General features: G+C 38.3%; 1 protein-coding gene across 5 annotated transcripts in view; it reads left to right on the top strand.

The window, feature by feature from the left end:
- Positions 1 to 25,709, top strand: part of DENND2C (DENN domain containing 2C) — a 91,111-nt gene that overhangs the window by 19,679 nt on the left and 45,723 nt on the right. Inside the window, exon 1 of one of the 5 annotated variants that reach the window (XM_045478732.1) lies at positions 10,563 to 10,631. The exons of the other annotated variants lie outside the window; for them this stretch is intronic. The gene's annotated coding sequence lies outside the window, so the exon portion shown is untranslated. Of the gene's footprint in view, positions 1 to 10,562; positions 10,632 to 25,709 lie in introns of those variants that run through there. 5 annotated transcript variants of the gene reach the window in all.

The following is a 25,709-nucleotide window of genomic DNA, read 5'->3' as shown; positions in this document are numbered from 1 at the left end:
AATAAAATATCACATCACTATGCAAAGATACCTCTTCTGTGCCACCTGGATTTTTTTCTCTTTACACTACATTTGCTGAAAATACTTGGGTTGTGATAATTAAGTTCTCCTGCTGATAAGAGACATAAGAACTGAATTAGAGAGGACCGCTTTGACGTCGGTCATGCTATTAGTGACACTGAATACTCTCCTGTTGACTTACTACAGCATTCTTTATGGGACAGGAGCAGTGGTGTGAATAACAAATCATATCATTAGCTTATTTGGAAGATATCTTTTAAAACTTAGGGATTATGAATTTAAGAAACAAAAAACAAATGAGCTTAGGGGAAGGGAAGGAAAAATAAGATAAAAACAGAGAGGGAGGCAAACCATAAGAGACTCTGAAATACAGAGAACAAACTGAGGGTTGCTGGCAGGGTGTTGGGGTGGGGGATGGGCTAAATGGGTGAAGGGCATTAACGAGGGCACTTTTTGGGATGACCACTGGGTGTCAAATGTAAGTGATGAATCAGTAAATTCTACTCCTGAAACTATTATTACACTATATGTTAACTCACTTGGATTTAAATTTTTAAAAAATGAAAAGAAAAAAAATATACTATGTATTTTTTTCAAAGTATCTTTCTCAATTTATTTTTCTTATTTTCCCTGGTAAATTTAGTTGAGTATCTTTCAAATGTATTTGGTAAAACATTACTTTATAGGCTAACTGCATTACAGTAGTATTCTATTTAGTATTATGTTCCAGTCCAAAGATGTGGTCTCAAAACCGTACTAATTAACATATGTGTTATAACAGGGGGTCTACTGTAAGAAAACTAGTTTGCATTCTTTTCACAAACATAGCAGGAAGGCATGACATAGAAGCCAATGAAATGGCTTGACAAAGTTGGGCAGAATATTAGATTTGAACAAATACTAGATTTGAGCAGGGCATTATCATATTGTGGGTCAACTAGATAGTCATAATCGAGTTTTGGTGAGTGGAGTGCCAACTGTATAAATTAAACTGTTGTCATCCTCTGTAGGCAGAACAATACTTTTATGTCTCTGTTTTGCTACCTCTAACATCTACACCTCTATTTTGCTCTGTTTTGCTACACCTGTGTTTCATCTTCAACTGTAGCATTTTTACACCTTTCATATCACAAATTGAAGGTGCATCCCAAAGAGATTTTGAGGTTTATAAAGGAGACAAATAGGACAAGGCAAGAGTTGCTGGGAGCTTGGTCCCTGTACTCCTGATACGAGAATCGGGTAAGGACTTTTAGTGCGCACAGCACTCCTGGCTCCTGTGAATCTAAATCCAACTCTTTATTGGTATCTGTGCTCCAGAGTAACTCTTTGGAAATCTGAATTGTCTCCTAAATTCTAAGAGGTATGTTAGCTGAAGAGCCTGCTTCTACACTCCTAGGGATTTTGAATTTCTCTGTAAGCTCTGATACAAACTTGGCTAACTTCATGGTTTAAGATGTTGGTTTGGGAGCTTAGTTCTACTTTAAGGCCTGTTTTACCAGGGGCCCATACAGCCTCTTAGGACTGGTACATTTCTGGATATGGTACACTATACAATTAACCATACCTAGCTTGGCTCTAAACTAGATTATTGACCGGACACTAGATTAAAGTCTAGCTGCAACAGAAGCACAGCTACTAATTTGATTGCCAGCCTCCTTGAAATGTAGACGGAGGAACGCTTTTCTCAAATCGCATTCTTCTTTCTTCCAGCCTCTAGTGCATGTGTCCCCTGCTCCCTCAGGCTTCTTTTGTGTTTCCCTGTCATTTGGGAAAAGCCTAAGACTGTCCAGATGTAAATGACCTCTGTAGGCATGTATTTTGCACCTTTCAGAAGACAGTTCTTGGCGAGTAGTTAACAATACTGTTGCTAAGAGAGTAGATCTTAAATGTTCTCGATACAAAATAAAATAGTAATGAGTTGATGAATGTGTGAACTAACCTTATTGTGATAATCATTTCAGAGTATATGCACTTACCAAATCACGTTGTACGCCTTAAACTCACACAATATCCTATGTCAGTTACACCTCAATAAAGCTGTGGAGGAAAATACGTCTTACATCTTCTCTGTACCCTGAGTTTCAAAGGAAAGAGTTGTTTGCATTTTATACTCATAAAACTTCTGGTCGCCTGGTTACTTTAGCAGACCCCTGAATATTCTCAGTTTACTTGTGTAAAATGGTAAACTTTAAAGTTAATACATGTGTCAGTTGGAATACTTTACTCTGTACTCATGGTCTTCTACAGGTGCACAAGGTGATACACTGAGATGAAAAGAGCATTAGCATTGTTTTTGTATCAGTTTTCATCTAAAAAAGCAATAAATTAGGCTGTACTGAATTAATATACAGACTGACACTGATGCCTTCACTCCTGTCAGAGTTCATTTATGGGATTAATCCCCAGGGGAAGAGTGCTCATCCCCCAGCAAAAAGGAGTTGACAGTGACATCCTCACTTTCTGTTTAGTTTTACCTGTTGCAACACATAGCAGTTTTTATGTGTCCAGCTTATGTGTGTCTAAGTAGGTAGATTGCAGGGTTCGAACCCACAAGCTGTGAAATTGTGACCTGAGCCAAAGTGAGACACTTAACTGTCTGAGCCACCCAGGTGCTCCTTAAGATTTTATTTTTAAATAATCTCTATACCCAAAGTGGGGCTCTAACTCACAACCCTCAGATCAAGAGTCACACATGCCACTGACTGAGCCAGCCAGGTACCCCTACAAATTATATTTTAAATGGTAGAATCATTACAATCCTTTGAGAATAGGATGAACAATAGCCTTGAAAATAATTTGTATCTCAGGGGTGCCTGGGTGGCTCAGTCAGTTAAGTATCTTACTTTGGCTCAGGTCATGACCTCGTGGTTGGTGAGTTTGAGCCCCCCATCAAGACTCTGCTTTCAGCACAGAACCCGCTTCAGATCCTCTGTCCCCCTCTCCCTCTGATTCTCCCCAACTTGTTCTCTCTCTCTCTAAATAAACTTAAAAAGAAAAAAAAAAAGAATTTGTATTTCATGTAGTTTCTTAGTTTGTTATGGAGAAGTATTTTTAAAAGTCTAGAAGTTGAAAGTTTAAAAGTTTAAAATATTTCCTTTACCAGTAGAAAAGTTCCAGAACTGTTGGGTTTCTGTAATAACAATTGATTATTGGCAGAAATTTTTAAAACTATAGACACATTCAATATATCCCTTCAAGGTAAAAGTGATGTTTTAAGAATGAATGAGAACTCTATTGTTTTTCTGAAGAATCTCATGATTTAGAGAGAGGATTTGGTGTTTGGAAGTGTTTTCATTGCTATTTATTGTTGCCCAAAACAAAGGATGTATATCATCTATAAAAGCTTCATATCTGCACACTTAGGACCCTTGGAAACAATTTTCTGGTCTGTTTTAAAATCTTTCAGGGGTACCTGGGTGGCTTAGTTGGTTAAGTATCCAACTTCAGCTCAAGTCATGATCTCACAGTTCGTGACTTCAAGTCCCGCATCGGGCTCACTGTCGTCAGCTCAGAGCTGGCTTTGGATCCTCTGTCCCCCCTCTCTCTGCCCCTCCCCGCCACTCAAAATGAGTAAACATTTAAAAAAACAGGGGCGCCTGGGTGGCGCAGTCGGTTGAGCGTCCGACTTCAGCCAGGTCACGATCTCGCGGTCCGTGAGTTCGAGCCCCGCGTCAGGCTCTGGGCTGATGGCTCAGAGCCTGGAGCCTGTTTCCGATTCTGTGTCTCCCTCTCTCTCTGCCCCTCCCCCGTTCATGCTCTGTCTCTCTCTGTCCCAAAAATAAATAAACGTTGAAAAAAAAAATTTTTTTAAAAAAAAATAAAATCTTGGGGCACCTGGGTGGCTCAGTCAGTTAAGCGTTTGACTTTGGGTCAGGTTATGATCTCGTGGTCCATGGGTTCAAACCCTGCATTGAGCTCTGTGCTGACAGCTCAGAGCCTGGAGCTTGCTTTGGATTCTGTGTCTCCCTCTCTCTCTGCCTCTCCCCAACTTGTGTTCTGTCTCTCTCCCTCTCTCTCTCAAAAATAAATAAACATTAAAATTTTTTTTTTAAATAAAATAAAACCTTTCAAAGTAGTTCCAATGGATTTTTAATCAGTTTGTTAAAAATTTAAATAATTTAACACTGACCAATTAGTTTGCAAATATAGTCCATAGACTTTGGAGAAGATGGAAATACACCAGCCAGATTTCAGCAGAAACTTTTGCTTAGTTGTGAATGGAATTCACAGATGAGTATTTCAATTCAGTCCACAAAGCTCTTCTTTCTTTGGCTCCTAGGCATTGTGGTGAGCTATCTTTTTCAACTCCTAGAACCCTTTGTATTAGTCAGCTCAGCTGCCATAACAAAGTACCACAGACTCAGTGACTTAAACAGTGGAGTTTATTTTCTTACACTTTTGGAGGGTAGATGTCTGAAATTAAGGTGTTGGTTTCTTCTGGGGCCTCTCTCCTTGGCTTTATAGATGGCTGTCTTCTCCCTGTGTCTTCACATGGTCTTCTTTCTGTGTCTGTGTCCCAAATTCCTTTTCTTATAGGGATACCAGTTATATTGGATTAGGGCCCACTCTAGTGATTTTATTTTAACTTGATTACATTTTGAAAGACTGTCTCCAAATGCAGTCATATTCTGAGATACTGGGGGTTGGGACTTCAACACATGAATGAGGGAGGGGATGGGGGAGAGACACAATCCAGCCCATAACACACTTAGAATCAAGCAGAAAATATGCTGAATTTAGAACTAGATATTTGAGTCATTGTTTCAAGAAAAAAAATCATGTACAATCACATTGCTTTTACATAAAATATTTACAATTTATAATACTTTAGTAAGAATGAAATGGTTCTTTTGTCCTCCATCTATATAGTTAATTTTTAACAAAGCTAATAAAATAAAATTATTTTTAACAATATCTCATGCTTTAGGGTGCTTGGGTGGCTCAGTTGGTTAACCGACCAACTCAGCTCAGGTCATGCATGATCTCACGGTTTGTGGGTTCGAGCCCCGCGTTGGGCTCTGTGCTGACAGCTCAGAGCCTGGAGCCTGCTTCAGATTCTGTCTCTGTCTCCCCTGCTCATTCTCTCTCTCAAAAATAAAATAAACATTAAAAAATTTTAAAAAGTATATCTCGGGGCACCTGGGTGGCTCAGTCGGTTAAGCGTCCGACTTTGGCTCAGGTCATGATCTCACGGTCTGTGAGTTTGAGCCCTGTGTCAGGCTCTGTGCTGATAGCTCGGAGCCTGGAGCCTGCTTCATTTCTGTGTCTCCCTCTCTCTCTGTCCCTACCCTGCCTGTGCTCTCTGACTCTCATAAATGAATAAATGTTAAAAAAAATTTTTTAATTAAAAAATATATCTCGTGCTTTAAAATTTTTCATTTTATAATATGCATATTATTATAGTTGTGTCTAATGTATAAATATACATAAATCATTTTTTTTCATAGGAGTTTCAAATCAGAGTTTGGAGACCTCTGACTTTAGATATGTCCCTTATCAAAATGTCTTTATCTTGAAGGTAATATGCTATTTGCTAATAAGAACAAGAGTTTTAGAGTTCAAATTCCAGTTTTTCCACTTAATAATGTAATGTATATGACCCTAAAAAGTTATTCAACCCAGGGTGCCTGGGTGGCTCAGTCGGTAGAGCTTCCTACTCTTGGTTTTGGCTCAGGTCATGGTTTGTGGGATTGGACCCTGAATCAGGCTCTGTGCTGACAGCACGAAGCCTGCTTGTGATTTTCTCTCTCTTTCTCTCTCTCTCTCTCTCTCTCTCTCTCTCTCTCTCTCTCTCTGCCTCTCTCCTGTGCTCGCTCTCTCTCTCAAATAAATAAACATTTAAAAATGTTATCTAACCCTGGGATGCTTGGCTGGCTCAGTCAGTAAAGCATTGGACTCTTGATCTCAGGGTCATAAGTTCAAGCCCCACTTTGGGTGTGGAGCCTACTTTAAAAAAAATTATCTAACCCTGCTAAGCCTCAATTTTCTCACCTAGAAAATCAAAATATCTTCCTCCAGAGATTGTTGTGAGGATTAAATGAGATGTGTATAGTGCCCAACAAATCATAAATATATAAAAAGGACCTGATTATTGTGGTGCTTGTTATCATTTTAAATAAGCTGTTTTGGTGTTACTCATTTATCCTTAAAGTATTTTAACATGTTTTCCCCTCCTACAAATGGGGCAACTTCAAATCATTAGAAACTCTTAAAGTAACAGGCATTGCTGATTTTCATAAACCTTTCCTCTTTTTACATCCTTTTTTTTAAATTTTATTTTTTATTTTTTAAATTTACATCCAAATTAGTTAGCATATAGTGCAACAGTGATTTTAGGAGTAGATTCCTTAGTGCCCCTTACCCATTTAGCCCATCCCCCCTCCCATTCCCCCTCCCCTAACCCTCAGTTTGTTCTCCATATTTATGAGTCTCTTGTGTTTTGTCCCCCTCCCTGTTTTTATATTATTTTTGTTTCCCTTCCCTTAGGTTCATCTGTTTTGTCTCTTAAAGTTCTAATAGGAGTGAAGTCATATGATATTTGTCTTTCTCTGACTGACTAATTTCACTTAGTATAATACCCTCCAGTTCCATCCACGTAGTAGCAAATGGCAAGATTTCATTCTTTTTGATTGCCGAGAAATACTCCATTGTATATATATACCACATCTTCTTTATCCATTCATCCATCGATGGACATTTGGGCTCTTTCCATACTTTGGCTATTGTTGATAGTGCTGCTATAAACATGGGGGTGCATGTGTCCCTTTGAAACATCACACCTGTATCCCTTGGATAAATGTCTAGTAGTGCAATTGCTGGGTTGTAGGGTAGTTCTATTTTTAGTTTCTTGAGGAACCTCCATACTGTTTTCCAGAGTGGCTGCACCAGCTTGCATTCCCATCCTCTTTGTACATTCTTATATTTAGGGTTTAGTCATTAATTCAGCAAATATTTATTGAGGGATTACTGTATGGGGCACACTCTTCTAGGTGCTGGGAATATAGTCATGAACAATCTTATGTTCCAGTCAGGAAGACAAACAATAAGTGAACAAACAAATAATGGAATTTCAGGTAAATGATTAGCTCTATGGAGAAAACATAGCAGAGTGAAGGCATAGAAAAATATGTGGGGGAAGAAGCCTTATTTTTATTTTTTTTAATGTTAATTTTGAGAGAGAGAGAGAGAGCGCACACACAACTGGGGTAGGGATGGAGGGGCATAGGATCTGAAACAGTCTCTGCACTGACAGCAGAGAGCTGACGCGGGGTTTGAACCTAAGAACCACAAGATCATGACCTGAGCCGAAGATGGATGCTTAAGTGACTGAGATACCCAGGCGCCCCAAAAGAAGCCTTACCTTAGATAAGATGGACAGGAGATGTGAAAAATGAGTAGAAATCAGAAAACAAGAGAGGGAGAAATGATGACGTGGATTGGTGTGGTAGCAATGAAGGTGGTGAGTGGTCAGGATAAGAGGTATGTTTTGAAGTTGGAATTACCCTTTGTCTAGTCAGCTTAGGCTGCTATAACAAAAATACCATCGACTGGGTGGCTTAACAAAAATTTATTTCTCACAGTTCTAGAGGCTGCGAAGTCCAATATCAAGGTGCCATCCAGTTGGGTTCCTGGTGAGGGCTCTCTTCCTGGTTTACAGATGGCTGTCTTGTTGTATCCTCCCATGGTGGAGAGAGAGATCATCTATCTCTCTTATGTTTCTTCTTATAAGGGCACTCATCCCATTCATGAGTACTTCATCCTCATGACCTCCCAAAGGCCTCATCTCCAATACCATCCCATTGAGGATTAGGGCTGCAACATAGGAATTTGGGGAGGGGACACATTCAGTCAGTAACACCATTGAGTTAGTTATGAGAGTAGTTCCTAGGGTTACGCAGCTTTGTTAAGTAAAATCTCCATCAGTACCCATTAGATTCAGTGAACGGCGAAGAATTGTAGTCATTTGGAAGTTTTTTGAAGTGTGGATAACCAGCCATTTAACACAGTCACGAAGTTAGCATTATTCTAATTCTTTGACTTGTGCCTCAACATCTGAATATAATCTGCATTAAGTCAACTGTCATTTTTCATCCTTTCATTAAAAAAAAAAAACTCAGGAAGGGGCACCTGGGTGGCTCGGTCAGTTAAGTGTCTGACTCTTGATCTCAGCTTGAGTCTTGAGCTCAGGGTCGTGAGTTCAGGCCCTGAATTGGGCTCCGTGCTGGGTGTGAAGCCCGATTGAAAAAAGAAAATAGCTAAAAAACAAAACAAAACAAAACAAAACCAAAAACTTCAGAAAATCACCATGACAGAGGTCTTAAGAGAGTTGATTGAACTATTAAGGCATTAAATTTATTTTTTGAAGAATCCTATTGCTTGTTTTGCAGTTAGGCACAATAACTGTTGAGAAGTTTATATTGTCTATTATTAGTAATATTAGGGTTTTTTTTTAAGTTTCTTTGCTATTTTGAGTATCATTTTTAGTTACCTATAAGGCTGTTTCCTCTGATTAGGAGTGAGATAAAAGGCTGATATCCTGTTTGTGCTTGCTTTGAAGATTTGTTGCTCAAGGAACAGTTGACAAGCTGGTAAAAGTTTGAGAGGTAGAAGCCAGTTTGACATTTTTTTTTTCTCTTTTGCTTTAAAATATTTGAAGCAAATTCAATGAAGAATTTTATTGGCCTCTGTGCTGACAGTGTGGAGCCTGCTTGAGATTCTCTCTCTTTCCCTCTCTCTCTGCCCCTCCAGTGTGTGCACTCTCTCAAGAAAGAAAGAATGAATGAATGAATAAATAAATAACTTTAAAAAGTAAAAAAATAAAAGCACACATGTGTGTACCTATGACATTTTTAAAAAGCTGCGTGATTGGCTTGTCCACAGTTTCTACATAAATTTTTGTTGGCCCTGTGTTTATTTGTTTTGCCATTTTGTCAGCATTGACCAACACCACAAATAGTAGCAAGAATCAAATGTTTCAGGTGTGTTTGTGGAGGAAAAAACTTAATATTGAGGAAATTCTATCCGCTAATTTAACTTATTTCTGCAAGCTAGTGTGTGGGATGTTACTTAGTTTTTATATCAGATCTTAGAAGTCCATTGTTCCTTGGGAGCATGTTGTGATAACCCCTTTGGTAAATTATGGAGTTCCTCCAAAAGGTCTTAACTGTGACTTGATCTTAGATATCTAAGTATTAGAAATATCACTTTGGCAACAGTGTTGGAAGGAGGTGGATACTGGAAGCAGGTAGGCCATCTAGGAGACTACATCATGGTAGTTCTAGAAGAACGATAAGGACATGAACTGAGGTTGCTGTAATAGGGATAGAAATAGACATTCAGGAGGTTAGATTGGTAAGAATGTGTACTGGCACTTATATACGTATAATATTTAAATAAGTTGTGACAGTAGTGTCATAACTGTTCTTGGGCACTTACTTTGTTTAAGACACTTTATATATTATCTCATTTGATCCTTGCAGTAACTCTACAGGTGAGTGTTATTCCCTTGTTATAGAGTAAAGCTTGGATGGGTTAAGAGTACAAGGCACACCATTAAGTAAGTTGCAGAAAAATTGAATCCAGGGGCGCCTGGGTGGCGCAGTCAGTTAAGCGTCCGACTTCAGCCAGGTCACGATCTCGCGGTCTGTGAGTTCGAGCCCCGCATCGGGCTCTGGGCTGATGGCTCAGAGCCTGGAGCCTGTTTCCGATTCTGTGTCTCCCTCTCTCTCTGCCCCCCCCCCCCCCGTTCATGCTCTGTCTCTCTCTGTCCCAAAAATAAATAAACGTTGAAAAAAAAAAAATTAAAAAAAAAAGAAAAATTGAATCCAGGTGTCCAGCTGTAAAGCCGCACTCTTTGTATCCTATACTACGATGCCTCCCTTATAAATATTATGGTCTCCACCTATGTTTTTTTTTATTTTAATTATTTTAGTGTTTATTACTTTTGAGAGAGAGACAGAGCGTGAGCAGGGGAGGGGGAGAGAGAGAGAGGGGCCACAGAATCTGAAGCAGGCTCAGGCTCTGAGCTGTCAGCACAGACGCCCATGCAGGGCTCAAACTCATGAGCTGTGATGTGAGATCATGACCTGAACCAAAGTTGGGTGCTTAACCGACTGAGCCACCCCCAGGAGCCCCTCTACCTATATTTTATAACATTTGGTTTGTTTCATAGATGCTGAGTTAAAGGTGACTTCTGTTCACCTAAGAATAGCTTTCTTACATTCAGAGAGTCTTTTTGTCTCTTTCCCTCCAAAAAAAGAGAGTTTAAAAATATTTTTATTAAAGAAGCCAAATATAAAAGGAGCACATTCTCTCTCCAGAATCTTTCTTTGCATTCTTAATCTAATAATAGCAATCGGTAAGCAGCAAATTGAATTATAATACATAGGCCCAGAAACTGGCTTTAATAAAAACCAAAGCCTGGTGGTTATTAAAATATCTGGATGTATTGTATCCTTCTGCCTATTGTGATAATTTATGCTTTGTGTATTTTTCCAGGGACTTATTTTGTTCCGTGTTGACACGTAAAAACTTTTGTGTTTCTGAAATGTTTCAGTGCCTGAAATCCAGCTAGCAGTAGACAAGTCTCTTTAAAGATCAGTGTCCTTTGGGTAAGTGGCCAACTTAGGCTCAGGTCACGATCTCATGGTTCGTGTATTTGAGCCCTGCATTGGGTCTTTGCTGTTGGCTTGGAGCCTGCTTCAGATCCTCTGTCTCCTCTTTCTGTCCCTCCCCCACTCATTGTCGCTCTCTCAAAAATAAACAAACATTAATAAGAGGGGGGGATTAGTGTCTTGATATCCTTTCTCTAAACTCCTTGCCTTGCACTGAAGGGACTTTAATGTCCCTAGACAGACTTGCTAATTTTTTTGACCACACCTCACCATAATAAATACGTTTGCAATCCATAGCACACACACATACCTGAAACAAACATTCTGAAGCGATATTTACCCTTACCTTCATGCAGTACATGTATTCTGATTTATTCTGTTGTTCACCATTCTATTTCGTTAAAAACATTTGAAGACTTCCTCTTCCAGTTAGAATGTAGTAATACTTGAAAAACATTTGCTTCCACAGTAACAAGAAAATCCTGGACAAAATAAAAATCATATATTTCTTGGGGGTCAGTGAACAGTAGTGGATGCAAGGAAATGTTGATGAACTGAATTCCAAAGTGAATTCCTTTGAAAGTGAGCAAAGAGCCATAACAATTTTCATACCTGAGGACAAGCATGTAGTCTGGATACAGGTAGCCCTGGCATAGATGGGGAGGCTTTACAGAGGCCAGGGGAAATCTGCCAAGTCTTAGTTAATGGTATGGACTCTTGGAATTGGAGTGTGAATTGGAATCTGGAAGAATCCAAAATGCAAAAAAAAACCACTTGGCCCAATAATTTTCTACTGTTCCAGTTTTTACTAAAAAGAAAGCAGCATTGCAGGAGGTAGGGGAGGCATAAAGAAGTTTTATATCCCACATATTTGTGCAGTGATATCCTGCCAGGGTTGGATCCAAAGTTGAACCAAAAATAATTGAAACTGTAGCCAAGCTCTTTCCAGCTCAAATACTGACAAGATTTAAGAGGTAGCAGCAGCTCAGGGGGTTAGAGGCTGAGCTAATCCCAGGTGAATTCTGGGGCACCTGCATGGCTCGGTCAATTAAGCATCTGACTCTTCGTTTTGACTCGGGTCATGATCTCAAGGTTCATGAGTTCCAGCCCTGCATCAGACTCTGTGCTAACAGTGCAGTGCCTGCTTGGGGTTCTCTCTCTCCCTCTCCTTCTGCCCCTACCTCACTCACGCATGCTCTCAAAATAAATAAACTTAAAAAAAATTAAAAACAATCCCAGGTGAATTCCATGTAATAAGACCTGCTATCCAGCCTCAGTTCAACTTGACTGTAAGAGGAATCTGAATGATTAGTCCCTCAATTTAATTACCACACAGAGGAATGCTTGCAGTCTCAGAAATATATAAAACAAAACAAATACAAAATGTATCTTTTCCTCTATTGTTCTTTTATAGACAGTGCTAAGAATATGATTAAAAATTATAAGGAACTAGAAGAAATAGGAAAATGTGAACCATAGTAAAGAAAAAAATGGGGTCAGTAAAAGGAAACCTAAAGATGACCCAGCTGTTGGCATTAGCCAACAAGGACTTCAAGATTTTTATAATAAATATATTAAATAATATATAGGAAAAAATGTAATGGGTGAAGAGATGGGAGTATTTCAGAAGAGCGATGGAAATGTTAGAAGAACCAGATAGAAATTTGAAGCTGGAAAATACAATATCTGAAATAAGAGTTATTAGATGGGCTTAAAATCAGATTGGACTTTGTTTTATAGAATGTTTAGTGCACTTGAAGACAGGTCAATAGAATTCAAGCTGAAGCAGAGCAAGAAAAAGTAAAAAAAATAAATGAGCAGAGAACAGGTAACCTGTGGAATAATAATATTAAGTTGTCTAACATATGTGTAATTAGAGTCTCAAAAGGAGAAGAGAAAGAATGGGTCAGCTGAAAAATGTATTTGATGGAAAACAGCTCAGAATCTAGGAAACTCTATAAACCTCAAGTAGGATAAATGCAAAGAAGACCACACTTAGGTTTATCATAGTTAAATTGCTGAAAAGCAAAGATAAAGAGTAAATCTTAAAAGCAGCTAGAGGGGGGAAAAAGCCACATAACATACAGGGGAACTAAACATAAGAATGGCTGCAAACTTCTTATTAGAAATGATGCAAACTGGAGTGCCTGGGTGGCTTAGTTGGTTGAACATCCGACTTTGGCTCAGGTCACAATCTCATGATTCATGAGTTCGAGCCCCGTGTCTGGCTCTGTGCTAACAGCTCAGAGCCTGGAGCCTGCTTCAGATTCTGTGTCTCCCTCTCTTTGCCCCTCCCCTGCCCTATCTCTCTCTCTCTCTCTCTCTCTCTCTCTCAAAAATAAACATAAAAAAAAATTTTTTTAAATGATACAAACTACAAGCCAAAGAATAACAACCTAGAGGCACCTGGGTAGCTCAGTTGGTTAAGCACCTGACTCTTGGTTTCAGCTCAAGTCATGGTCTCACAGCTCCATGAGTTCAAGCCCCATTAGGGGATCTGTGCTGACAGCACAGAGTCTGCTTGGGATTCTGTCTCCTCTCTCTACCCCTACCTCTGCTTGCTCTGTCTCTCTCAAAAATAAATGAACATAAAAAAAAGAATAACAACCTTAAACTAAAGAAAAACAAAATAAAACAAAAACCTGTCAACCTACAATTTTATATCCAGCAAAAATAACCTCCAAAACTGAAGGTGAAATAAATTTACTTTAATGAAAGAGGAGGAAATTTGTTGACCACAGATATGCACTACAGGAAATGTTAAAGGAAGTCCACAGAGAGCAGTGATAAATCAGAATTTTCAGATGAGAAAACTGAAACCTAGAAAGGTAAAGTGACTTTGCTAAGGTTACACAGCTGGTTAAGCTGCAGGGTTAGGACTAAACTCCATTTCTTCTGATTTCAGTCCAGTGTACTTTGTTTGGGGGGCAGTCTATCACAGTGAGTGGGAAAAGCAGTGACTCTGGGAGTAGTCATATTCAGATCTGAATCCCAGCTCCACTGGCTTTTAGAACCTTGGACTACTGGGAACGTCACTCATCTCCATTTTTCAGATGAAGAATATGGCACAGAGAGATTAATATCTACATCATTGTTGTTGAGAAGAAGATTATGTTTGTTAAAGTACCTTGCACTTTATTTATGTCTATTTATTGTAGACATAAAATCAATATTAGTTTCCTTCCCCTCTTTCCACTATGCTGCCTTTTTTTTTTAACCGGTAGAGATTTTGTGGGGGGAGGGTGGAGGTGATCATCTTTCCCAGAAATTTTGTCTTCTGTCTTATTTCTTTCCTGAATTAAGTCACCCTCATGACACCTATAGTGATTGTGTTTCCATTTGGCTGACTGTTCCTTTTCATAGCTTAGTAGTTGGAATCCTCTTGGCATCCATTTTCTTTGGTAAACAGGCACTAAACCTGAAACTCGCATTTTAAACATAGGCATCTATATGCCTCTTCACAAAAGAATACATAAGAGCTCAAGGAAAATCTGCAACGAGTGGTATAATATTCTTGGGAGCTAAATGCGTTAATGAGGAAGAAATCTCAGATTATTTAGATGTTTAAGAGTATGGTTAACCAAGTAACTAGAATGGGGGATATGACAGAGACTACAGATACAAAGTATAAAAGAAAAGAATGACATTAATGGATAATGAAATTTCCTTAAATATTCTTCCTTTTAAAAGCAAAACAATGCATTTTTAAAAAGCAAATACAATGTATTTGTATTTTTCTAATTATAATAATTTGTAAATTTTATTAAAACTGGTAACGTCTATAATCCCATCAGCCAAAAAAAAACCATTTACCATTTTAAGTGATCAGAATATCTTTCTATACCACATACACCTTTCAAATAAATAAAAACATTATTCTACACACACACACACACACACACACACACACACAAGAGTATGGTTATGTGATAACTTGTTTTAGATTTCCTGATCAAAATCTGTTGTTCAGAGAAAGATGATACTAGTTCTACAGAATGTAGGCTTGAGTACAAAGAGTGATTTTTTTTTTTAAAGTCGATTTATTATTTTGAGAGAGAGAGAGAGAGAGAGCATGCACAAGCTGGGGAGGGGTAGAGAGAATCCCAAGCAGGGTCTGGGATATCAGCATGAAGTCCAACACAGGGCTCTATCCCATGAACCATGAGATCATGACCCGAGCCAAAATCAAGAGTCAGACGTTCAACCGACTGAGCCACCCAGGCACCCCAAAGAGTGATTAAAAAAACAAATTAATGTATCTTATCTAGCGTACATTCACTGTTTCCAAAAGGTCTGGAATTCATTACAAATATGAACCCTTGTTAAGTCCTTTGTCCCCAAGCAGTGTGCCTTATGTGAAAATTGAAAAGAAGATTGTTTTGCTGAAAATTAAATTGTCCCCAAAGTAAACTCACTGTGTTTGGGTTTTGTTTACTTTAGTAACAAATTTATTTATGCTATTTAATTGATTGTCACTTGATTATTAAGGATACAGAAGACCAGTAGCACCTGCTCTGAGGAGACCATTTGTTTTTGAGTTTGATGTTGGCATTGTTTTCCCTTAAAGCATTCAGATTCAAGGGGTGCCTGGGTGACTTAGTCGGTTAAGCATCCTACCTCAGTTCAGGTCATGATTTCATGGTTCGTGAATTCGAGCCCCACATCAGGCTCTGTCCTAATAGTGCAGACCCTGCTTGGGATTCTCTTTCTCTCCCTCTCTCCTTCTCTCCCTCTGACCCTCCCCCACTTTCATCCTGTCTCTGTCTCTCTCTAAATAACTTTTAAAAAAGCTCTCAGATTCAGGAAATTAAATCCTGTTGCCTCTCTTTTTTTTCTTTTTTCTTTTTCGGATGAAAAACAATTAGAGAGCTGAGTGACTCTGGCTCTGGCAGAGGAAAAGGAAGTTGCAATTAACTGTCATATTTTTATTTTATTTTATTTTACTTAAAACTTTTTAATGTTTATTTACTTTTGAGAGAGAGAGCATGAGCAGAGGGAGGGGCAGAGAGAGAGGGAGACACAGAATCTGAAACAGGCTTCAGGCTCTGAGCTGTCAGCACAGGGTCCAAAGCAGGGCTCGAACCCACAGATGAGATCATGACCTGAGCTGAAGTCAGATGCTTAACCAACTGAGCCACCCAGGCATCCCAACTGTCAAATGTCAAATTTTTTTTTTTTAATTTTTTTTCAACGTTTATTTTATTTTTTGGGGGACAGAGAGAGACAGAGCATGAACGGGGGAGGGGCAGAGAGAGAGGGAGACACAGAATCAGAAACAGGCTCCAGGCTCTGAGCCATCAGCCCAGATGGGGGCTGAGCCATCAGCCCAGCCTCGCGGGGGCTCGAACTCCCGGACCGCGAGATCGTGACCTGGCTGAAGTCGGACGCTTAACCGACTGCGCCACCCAGGCGCCCCTCAAATGTCAAATTTTTAATAGTAGGTGTGATATAGAACACTTTGGGATTTGTAACCTACAAATTAATTTTTTATTTTTTGTTTTTTTATTAGAGAGAGAACGAAAGCATGAGTAGGGGAGAGGGGTAGCAGGAGAGAGAGACAGAGAGAGAGAGAGAGAGAGAGAGAGAGAGAGAATCTTAAGCAGGCTCCATGCTCAGTGCAGAGCCCAATGCAGGGCTTGATCCCATGACCGTAGGATCATGATGTGAGCCGAAATCAAAATCAGATGCTCAACCGACTGAGCCACCCAGGCGCCCCGATGTTTTTTTTTTTTTTCAAAGTAATCTCTATACCCAACTGAACCGTGAGATCAAAAGTCAGATGGATGCTCTACCGACTGAGCTGGCCAGGTGCCCCAAGATATAATTTCATATGCACCCATTTTAAGTGTATGGGAAATTAGTTTTGACAAATGTATACACCTATCAAGATATATAATATTTTCATTTCCCCCCAAAAAGTTCCCTATACTCTTTTGTAGTTAGTTCTCAACCCCTGGCCCTAGACAATCACAGATTTGCTTTTTTCATTATAGATTAATTTTGGCTGTTCTTGAATTTTATATAAATGGAATCATACTATATGTACTTTCTTGTTTCCGCATATTTTTGTGAGATGTCCACATTGTGCATATTGTTGGTTCTGTTCCTTTTTATTGCTGAGGAATATCCTTTTGTATGAATACATTATAATTTGTTTGTGCATTCACTTGTTGATGGCCTTTGGTTATTTCTAGTTAGGGCTATTCATGTAGAAGTATGTGTGTAAACGTAACATTTTCTTTCATAGGAAATACCTACAAGTGAAATTGCTACTTCATTTGGCAATCATATGTTTAATTTAATTTAATTTAATTTAATTTTTAATTTTTTTAAATTTTTTAACATTTATTTATTTTTGAGAGACAGAGACAGAGCATAAGTGGGGGAGGGGCAGAGAGAGAGAGGGAGACACAGAATCCAAAGCAGGCTCCAGGCTCTGAGCCATCAGCACAGAGCCCGATGCGGGGTTCATGAACCATGAGATCATGACCTGAGCTGAAGTTGGATGCTCAACCGATTGAGCCACCCAGGTGCCCCGTTATGTTTAATTTTATAGGAAACTGCCAAACTGTTTTCCAAAATGGTTGTACCATATTATACCAGCAGTGTTTGAGGGCTCCAGGTGCTCTGATACTTAGTATCAGTGAGTATCTAGTGAGTATGTAGTGGCATTTCATATTTTCATTTCATGTCTTTAATGACTAGTGATAGTATAAATCTTTTCAGGTGTTTCATTGTACTTATTGGCTACTCGTAAAATCTTTTGTAAAATATCTGTTCACATCTGATGCATGTTTTTTTCTGATGCATATTTTGTTTGCCTTATCATTCATTTGTAATAGTTCCTTATATGTTACAGATTTAAGTGCTTGTCAGATATATGTATTTTGAATATCTTCTCGCTATTTGTGGCTTGCTGTTTCATTTTTAAAACATCTTTAGAAGAACAAAAGATCTTAATTTTGGTGAAGTTCAATTTATCAATTTCTTGCCCCATGATTAGTGCTTTTTGTGTCCTATCTAAGAAATCTTTTCCTTCCCTAAAGATTTTTTTTTTTCTATTTTTTCTTCTAGGAGGTTTATAGTTTTAGCTGTTAGGTTTAGGTTTATGGTATATTTCAAGTTAATTTCTTTATTTCTCTTTCTTTCTTTCTTTCTTTCTTTCTTTCTTTCTTTCTATTTATTTTGAGAGAGAGAGAGAGCACGAGTGGGGGAGGGACAAAGAGAGGAAGAGAGAGAATCCAAAGTAGGCTCCATGCTGTCAGCACAGGGCCCAACATGGGCCCGAACTCATGAACTGTGAGATCATGACCTGAGCCAAAATCAAGTCGGCTGCTTAACTGACTAAGCCACCCACATCCCCCTTAAGTTAATTTTTGTAAATGTGTGGGTAAAGGTAGAGGTTAATTTTTTTACATATAGATATCCATTTGTTCCAAAGCCATCTATTGAAAAGATTATTTTTCTCCAACTTTGTGGAAATCAAATGACTATGTAAAGTGAGGATCTATTTCTAGACTCTGTACTGTTGTGTTGATCCATTTGTCTCTGCTTTCACTGATGCACAGTGTCTTGATTATGGTAGCTATTTATAATGTCTTAAAATCAGTAATATATGTTCTTCAACTTTCATATTTTAAAAAAAATTTTAGGCTATTTGAGGTCCTTTGCATTTCCATATAAATTTGAGAATCAGCTTGTCAATTTCTGCAACAAAACCTCCTGTGATTTTGATTAGGATTGTGTGGAATCTACAGATCAATTTTGAGAGAATTTGTTTCTTAGCAAAATTGAATATTCTAATTCATTAATGTGATATATCTCTTTGTTTATTTAATAGTCCTTTAATTTTTTCTCTTAGTGGTATCTTGTAGTTTTCAGTGTACAAGTTTTGGACCCCAAAGTATTTGATGATTTTTGTGCTACTTTAAATGTTATTTTGCATTTCATTTTCCAATTTTCTGTTCACAGTATGTATAACATACCACTTATATGTTGACTGTGTCCTGAGACCTTGCTAAATTCTAGTCGTTTGTAATTTTAGTAACTTGTAATTTTAGATTTCTTAGGATTTTCTATGTATACAATCATGTATACTTCTTTTCCTTTTTTTTCATGCCTTAAGTTTATTTACAAACATATTGAGTATGTTGAATTTAAGAGTTTGATCCATTTTTCAAAGAGATTGTACCTCTTAAAATGCTCCTTTTCACATCTGTTTAATGGATTAATTAAAACATCCTTATTTCTTAAGCAGTTGATGTCTTACTATAAAAAAAAAAAAAAGTGCAGCAAATCCCAATCCAAAGTACACAGTCACCACTTGTTTTCCACTAAAAATGACAAATTCTTCCCTAGGCCCTCCTCTTAGAGGCTCCTACAGACCATAGAGGTTGTGAACTTCCAGATGTTCTGTCCCAACATAACACTGTTGGAAGTTCTGCAAAAGGCACAGAGACCCAAGGTGTTAGAAACGGCAATGCCACACCAAGCCCTCCTCTTTTCACAACATTGTTCCCTGGGCTCTTTTCCAATGTAAATACCTTTTATTTCGTTTTTCTTGCCTTATTGCATTGATTATGACTTCTCATATAGTCAACAACTCATATAGTGTTGAATAAAAGCAGTGAAAGAAGACACTTGCCTTTTTCCTCAGTCTTAGGGGAAAGGTGATCAATCTTTTACCACTTAGTATGATATTGAAGTATTTTTTTTTATTATTGCCCTTTATCAGATTGTGCAGTTTCTAATTTGATAGAGGGTTTTTTTTTCCAATTATGAATAGATGTGAAATTTTTTCAAGTGCTTTTTTGCACCTACTAAGATATTCACAAGTGGGGTTTTTTTCTTTATCTCATAAATATGATGACTTTAAAACATTTTTTTAATGTTTACTTAATTTTGAGAGAGACTGAGCACAAGCAGGGGAAGGGCAGAGAGAGAGGGAGACACAGAACCCAAAGCAGGCTCCAGGCTCTGAGCTGTCAGACCAGACCCTGACGCAGGGCTTGAACTCATGAACCACAAGATCATGACCTGAGCCAAAGTCAGATGCTAAACTGACTGAGCCAGCCAGGTGCCCCAAATATGATGATTTTTAATGTTGAAGCAACTTTTCATTCTCTTATAAACTCTATTTAGTCATGACTTAGTATCTCTTATATTTATTTATGGATTTTATTTACTAATATTTTTAAAAGACTTTCACATTTATGTTCATGAGTTCTATTCTCTATTTTTGTTCTCTTGTTGTAGTGTCTTTGGTTCTAACTGGTAATATTGGTCTCATAAAATGAGTTGGAAAATGTTTCCTCTTCCTCTGTTTTCTGAAACAGTTTGTGTAAGATTAATATTTCTTTCGATGTTTAATAAAATTCACCAGTGAAGTTGTCTGTACTTGGAGTTTTTATGCAAAAGATTTTAATTAAAAATTTAATTGTTAAAATAAATATAGAGGGGTGCCTGGGTGGCTCAATTGCTTAAGTGTCTGACTCTTGATTTTGGCTCAGGTCATGATCTCATGGTTTGTGGATTTGAGCCCCATGTTGGGCTCTGCACTGACAGCACAGAGCTGCTTGGGATTCTCTCTCCCTCTCTTTCTCTGTCTGCCCTTCCCCCACTCTCTGTCTGTCTCTCTTGGTCTCAAAGTAAATAAACTTAAAAAATTAAATAACATATAGAGGTACTCAGAATTTCTGTATCATCTTGTGTCTGTTTTAGCAATTTGTATCTTTTAAGGAATTTGTCCATCTCATTTAAGTTATCAAATTTACTCTAATAAATTTATTTATAATCATCCTTTATATCTTTTAATGTAAAATTTGCAGTGGTGGCCCCCTTTTCATTTCTGATATTGCTAATTTGTGCTATTTCTTCTCTTTTTATTTGTTCAGTTCTCCTAGATGTTTATCAATTTATTGATGTTTTCAAATAACTTTTTTTGTTTCATTGATTTCTCTGTTGTTCAGTTGTTGCTATTTCATGAATATTTACATCTTATTATTCTACTTGCTTTGGGTTTAATTTATTTTTTTTCTTCTTAAGAAACAACCTTAAATCATAATCATAATAATAATCATAACATTCAAATTTCACTATAGGATTTAGAAGGGTGTAATAATGAAAAGGATGGTACATTTTGTGCAGGATTGGCAGTAGGATCATTCAAACAGGGGTTAACCTAGAGCATTTAATCTGGAGAATAATTGAAAATAATATCTTGAAACTTTGGGGTGCCTGGGTGGCGCAGTCGGTTAAGCGTCCGACTTCAGCCAGGTCACGATCTCGCGGTCTGTGAGTTCGAGCCCCGCGTCGGGCTCTGGGCTGATGGCTCAGAGCCTGGAGCCTGTTTCCGATTCTGTGTCTCCCTCTCTCTCTGCCCCTCCCCCGTTCATGCTCTGTCTCTCTCTGTCCCAAAAATAAATAAACGTTGAAAAAAAAAAATTAAAAAAGAAACTTAATGGGATAAAATGTGTTTTAACACTAACCAAGATATAGTATTTTCATTCATTGTTTCCAAACTCTTTTCTTTTGTAATATAAGCATTTATTTCCAAATATGTTGGCATTTTCCAGGTATCTTTTGATTATTTATATCTAATTAAGTTCCATCATGAGTTAAAGAATCATTCTCAGTATACATTCTCATGTATACTTGAATGTATATTCTGTTGTTGTTAGGTGTAGTGTTCTAAAGTATCACTCAGTTTGGGGTGCCTGGGTGGCTCAGTCAGTTAAGTGTCCAACTTCAGCTCGGGCCATGATCTCCTGGTTCGTGAGTTCAAGCCCCGTGTTGGGCTCTGTGCTGACAGCTCAGAGCCTGAAGCCTGCTTCTGAGTCTGTGTCTTTCTCTCTCTCTGTTCCTCCCCCGCTCACACTCTGTCTCTGTCTCTCTCTCTCTCAAAAATAAATAAAGATTAAAAAAAATTTTTTAATAAATAAAATCATCACTCAGGTCAAGCTGATTAATGGTGGTATTCAGTCTTCTATATATTTCCTGATTTTCTGTCAATTACTCATGAAGAGTGATGAAATCCTCAGTAAAATTACAAATTGGTCCATTTGTCTTTTTGGTTCTAACATTTTTTTGTTTCTTACATTTTGAAACTCTGTTATTTGGTACATGAACATTTAGGATTGTTCTATCTTCTTGATGAATTGACTCCATTTTTGTTTGAAATGTCTTTTTTTTCTTTTTTTAATTTTTTTTAAAGATTTATTTATGTCTGTATGCATTTTGAGAGAGAGCATGTGCATTTGGGAGGGGCAGAGAGAGAGGGAGAGAGAGAGAATCCCAAGCAGGCTTTACCCTGTCAGCTTGGAGCCTGACATGGGGTTCGAACTTGCAGAACCATGAAATCATGACCTGAGCCAAAGCCCGGAGTCACATGCTTAACCGACTTAGCCACCTAACTACCCCATGACATATCTTTCTCTCTTTGTCTCTGCTAATATTTCTTGCCCAGAATTCTGCTTTGTCTGATAATAATACAGTTAATCTAGTATTCTTATAATATTTACTTCAGCGTTTGAATCTATTTTGACATATCTATGTCTTTAAATTCAAAGTGCAGTGTTTTTTTTTTTTAAGATTTTATTTTTAAGTGATCTCTAAAGCCAATGTGAGGCTCAAACCTACGTGCCCCACTGAGTGAGCCAGCCAGGTGCCCCCAAAGTGTAATTTTTTATAAAAGTGCAGAGTTAGGCCTGCTTCTTTATCAAGTATGATCATCTTTGCCTTTTATTTAGAATTTACCTCATTTACATTTAACATAATTATTGGTGTGGTCAGATTTTTAACTGTACAATTTTGCTGTTCATTTTCTGTTTGTTTCACATGGTTTTTTGGTTGTTGTGGTGGTGGTTCTCTTCCTCTCCCCCAGCCCCATCTTTTTATTCATTGAGTATTTTTTAGAATCCCATTCTTTTAGTGATTTCTTTAGAGTTCACAACATACAACTTTAATCCATCCCCTTCAACTAATGTACTACTTCATATATAAAGTAAGAAATTTATGGTACTATATTTCCATTTCTCTTTCCCTCCTTTGTGCTTTTGTCTTAAATTTTACTCCCACATTATTACAAATTCCACAGTACATTATACATTATTATTGTGTATTCCACAATACTTTAAACAATCATCTTTTAAAGAGATTAATGAGAAAAATATGTCTTTTTTATTTATGCATGTGTACCATTTTTGGTTCTCATCATTCCTTTGTTTATATCCAGATTTCCATCTGGTATCATTTTTCTTCAATTTGAGTAACTTTTTTTTAACATTTCTTATCGTGTAAACAAGGGCCAGCTTCATAGGCAGACAATCAATATAGCTGTACAGGGTCCTGCATTCAAAAGGGCCCTGTGAGGTTTTATGCTCTGTAGTAGCCATTTTGAAATTCTGGTAACTTATTCTTTGTATTTGTAGAGTGGTTTTTTGTTTTTTTTTTTTTAAGTAATCTCTACACCCAATGTGGGACTCAAACTCACAACCCTGAGATCCAAAGTTGCATGCTCTACCAACGGAACCAGCCAGGCACCCTCAAATTTGTGTTCTGTTGGTGAAGTCTGATTGCATAATGTAGGGTGCACTGGGAGTTGGAGCTTCAATTCACACAGGGTCCTGCCTCCTGCCACTTCCTGAGGATGGGTTCCCAGCTGCCCTCTCTCCAGCTAGCCCTGCATGGCCCTTCCTTACCTATACCCTGTGACCACTGTCACTCTCTGCTCTTGGCAGAAGCCTTGTGTGTGAGGGATGAGGCTGGGCATGTATACCTCTTGGTGTCTTGAAACACAGCATGACAATGGGTATCCTGCTCATGACTGGCAGCACCATGGTATATCTGATGAGCAGCCAACTGGAGGCTTTGGTTTTATGGAAGCAAGCCTATTGCCCATCGTGATCCAGATCTCAGGTGTGCTCTGGGCAGAGTTTTATAGATCCTTGGGGGCTACCTGTCTATCATGAGTTGGGGAGGCAGACCTGTGGGATGTGGAGACACCTGGCTATACTTTCCCAGACCCTGCCTCAGCCAGAGTGTGGCATATTGGTTTGGTGGCTGGCAAGAGGGAGATTCTAGCAGCCATTAGGCCCAAACAAGCATGTGCATGCCCCACATCACAGTGCTGGGCTCCCAGGTTCATGTGAGCATCTGCACTTGTTCCACAAGTATCCCTAGACCTCACAACACTCTCTTGGTTGGTTCCATGCCTGAGGGAACCCTCTCTTTCTCCTTCAAATCTTCTGAATCTGACTGTGTTTGTCTCTTCCATCCAGCTTTAGGCACCCTTTAGGACAAGCCAAAAATAGGAATTTTTTATTTTCAGTGATTCTGCGTATAAGTTAAATACGCTGATATTTGCATTTAAAATGACATTGCACAGCAGTGCCTGGGTGGCTCAGTCAGTTAAGCGTCTGACTCTTAGTTTCAGCTCAGGTCTTGATCTCAGGGTTGTGAGTTCAAGCCCCATTTTGGGCTCCATGCTAAGTGTGAAACCTACTTAAAAAAAAATGAATAAACAAATGAACAAATAAATAAGGGATTGTACAACATATAGATGAATGATAAATTCATGCAAATAACTTAAATTTTTAATTTTTTTACTTAACACGTTAGATAGTAAATAAAGAACACTATGACAAATCCAAAGCCTACAGAAGAAAGGAAAAAAGCTTCATATCTACCTTTAAAGCCCTTTCCCTGCATTTGAACAAGGGGCCCCACGTTTTCAGTTTGCACTGAGACTCACAAATTGTGTCAGTCACCCTGAGTGCAAGTCTGCTGCTGACAAATTCTCCTAACCTTTTTCAACTGAAAATGCCTTTATTTCAACCCTAATTTTGAAGGATATGTCTAGAATTCTAGATTCCCAAGCCTGTCCACCTGCCCTGCCAACACTTTAAATATTTTCCATTGTTTCCTGCTTACCTCTTTATTTCTGAATGTAATGTGTATTTTTTTCTCCTCTGGCCATTTAAGAATTTTCTCTTTATTGCTGATTTTCAGCAGCTTGATTATGGTTTGCCTTGATGAGGCCTTCTTTGTGTTTATCCTGTTTGAGATTTGTTGAGCCTCTTGGATTTATAGGTTTAAAGTTTTCATCAAGTTTAGAAAGACTTCAGCTATTATTTTTTGAAATATTTGTTCTCTGCCTTCCTACCACCTTCACCCTGGGATTCCCACTTTATGTAAGGTGAACTGCTTGATATTGTTTCAGGGAGTATCTGGTTTTTGTTTTTGTGTTAGCACTAGGTTTGCTTCAGTTTTTGTGTTTGACATTTTCTTTCACTCCTTATTTCACTTCGTTGATCATTTCTTCTTCAGTATCTAAAATAGCGGTTCCACCCATCCAGTGACTTTTTCATTTCAGATAGGGTATTTTTAAGTTCCAGAGGTTCTGTTTGCTTTCTTTTTTTACATCTTCATTTCTCTACTGATTATGTTCGTGTTTTCTTGTAAGTTTATGAATGTATTTAAAATATTGGATCAGAAGTCTTTGGCCACTCTGTATCTGTCATTTTTGTTTCTGTTTCTATTGACTGATTTTTCTCTTGATTTTTCCCACCTTTAGGCTTCTTTACCTGTTTTGTAATTTTGAACAGATGCTGCACATTGTGAATGTTACATTGCCGAGTGTCTACATTTTGATGTCTTCATATAAAAATTACTGAGTTTAATTTGGGGGGGTACTTCACTTATGAATCAACTTGATCCTTTTAGGGCTTTTATTTTTTTTTATTTTTTTTTTTCAACGTTTATTTATTTTTGGGACAGAGAGAGACAAAGCATGAACGGGGGAGGGGCAGAGAGAGAGGGAGACACAGAATCGGAAACAGGCTCCAGGCTCTGAGCCATCAGCCCAGAGCCTGACGCGGGGCTCGAACTCCCGGACCGCGAGATCGTGACCTGGCTGAAGTCGGACGCTTAACCGACTGCGCCACCCAGGCGCCCCTTAGGGCTTTTAAAAACTTTGTTAGGGTAGCTCTAAAGTAGCATAAAGAGCATAGTATCTCTAAAGTACAGTAAACTGTAGGGCTAGTTTAGTCCTACTGACAAGCCATGACCTCCTAACGT

This window comes from Leopardus geoffroyi, chromosome C1 (assembly GCF_018350155.1).
Source record: "Leopardus geoffroyi isolate Oge1 chromosome C1, O.geoffroyi_Oge1_pat1.0, whole genome shotgun sequence".
NCBI classification, from domain to species: domain Eukaryota; kingdom Metazoa; phylum Chordata; class Mammalia; order Carnivora; family Felidae; genus Leopardus; species Leopardus geoffroyi.
This window is presented reverse-complemented; position numbering and strand designations above follow the sequence as displayed.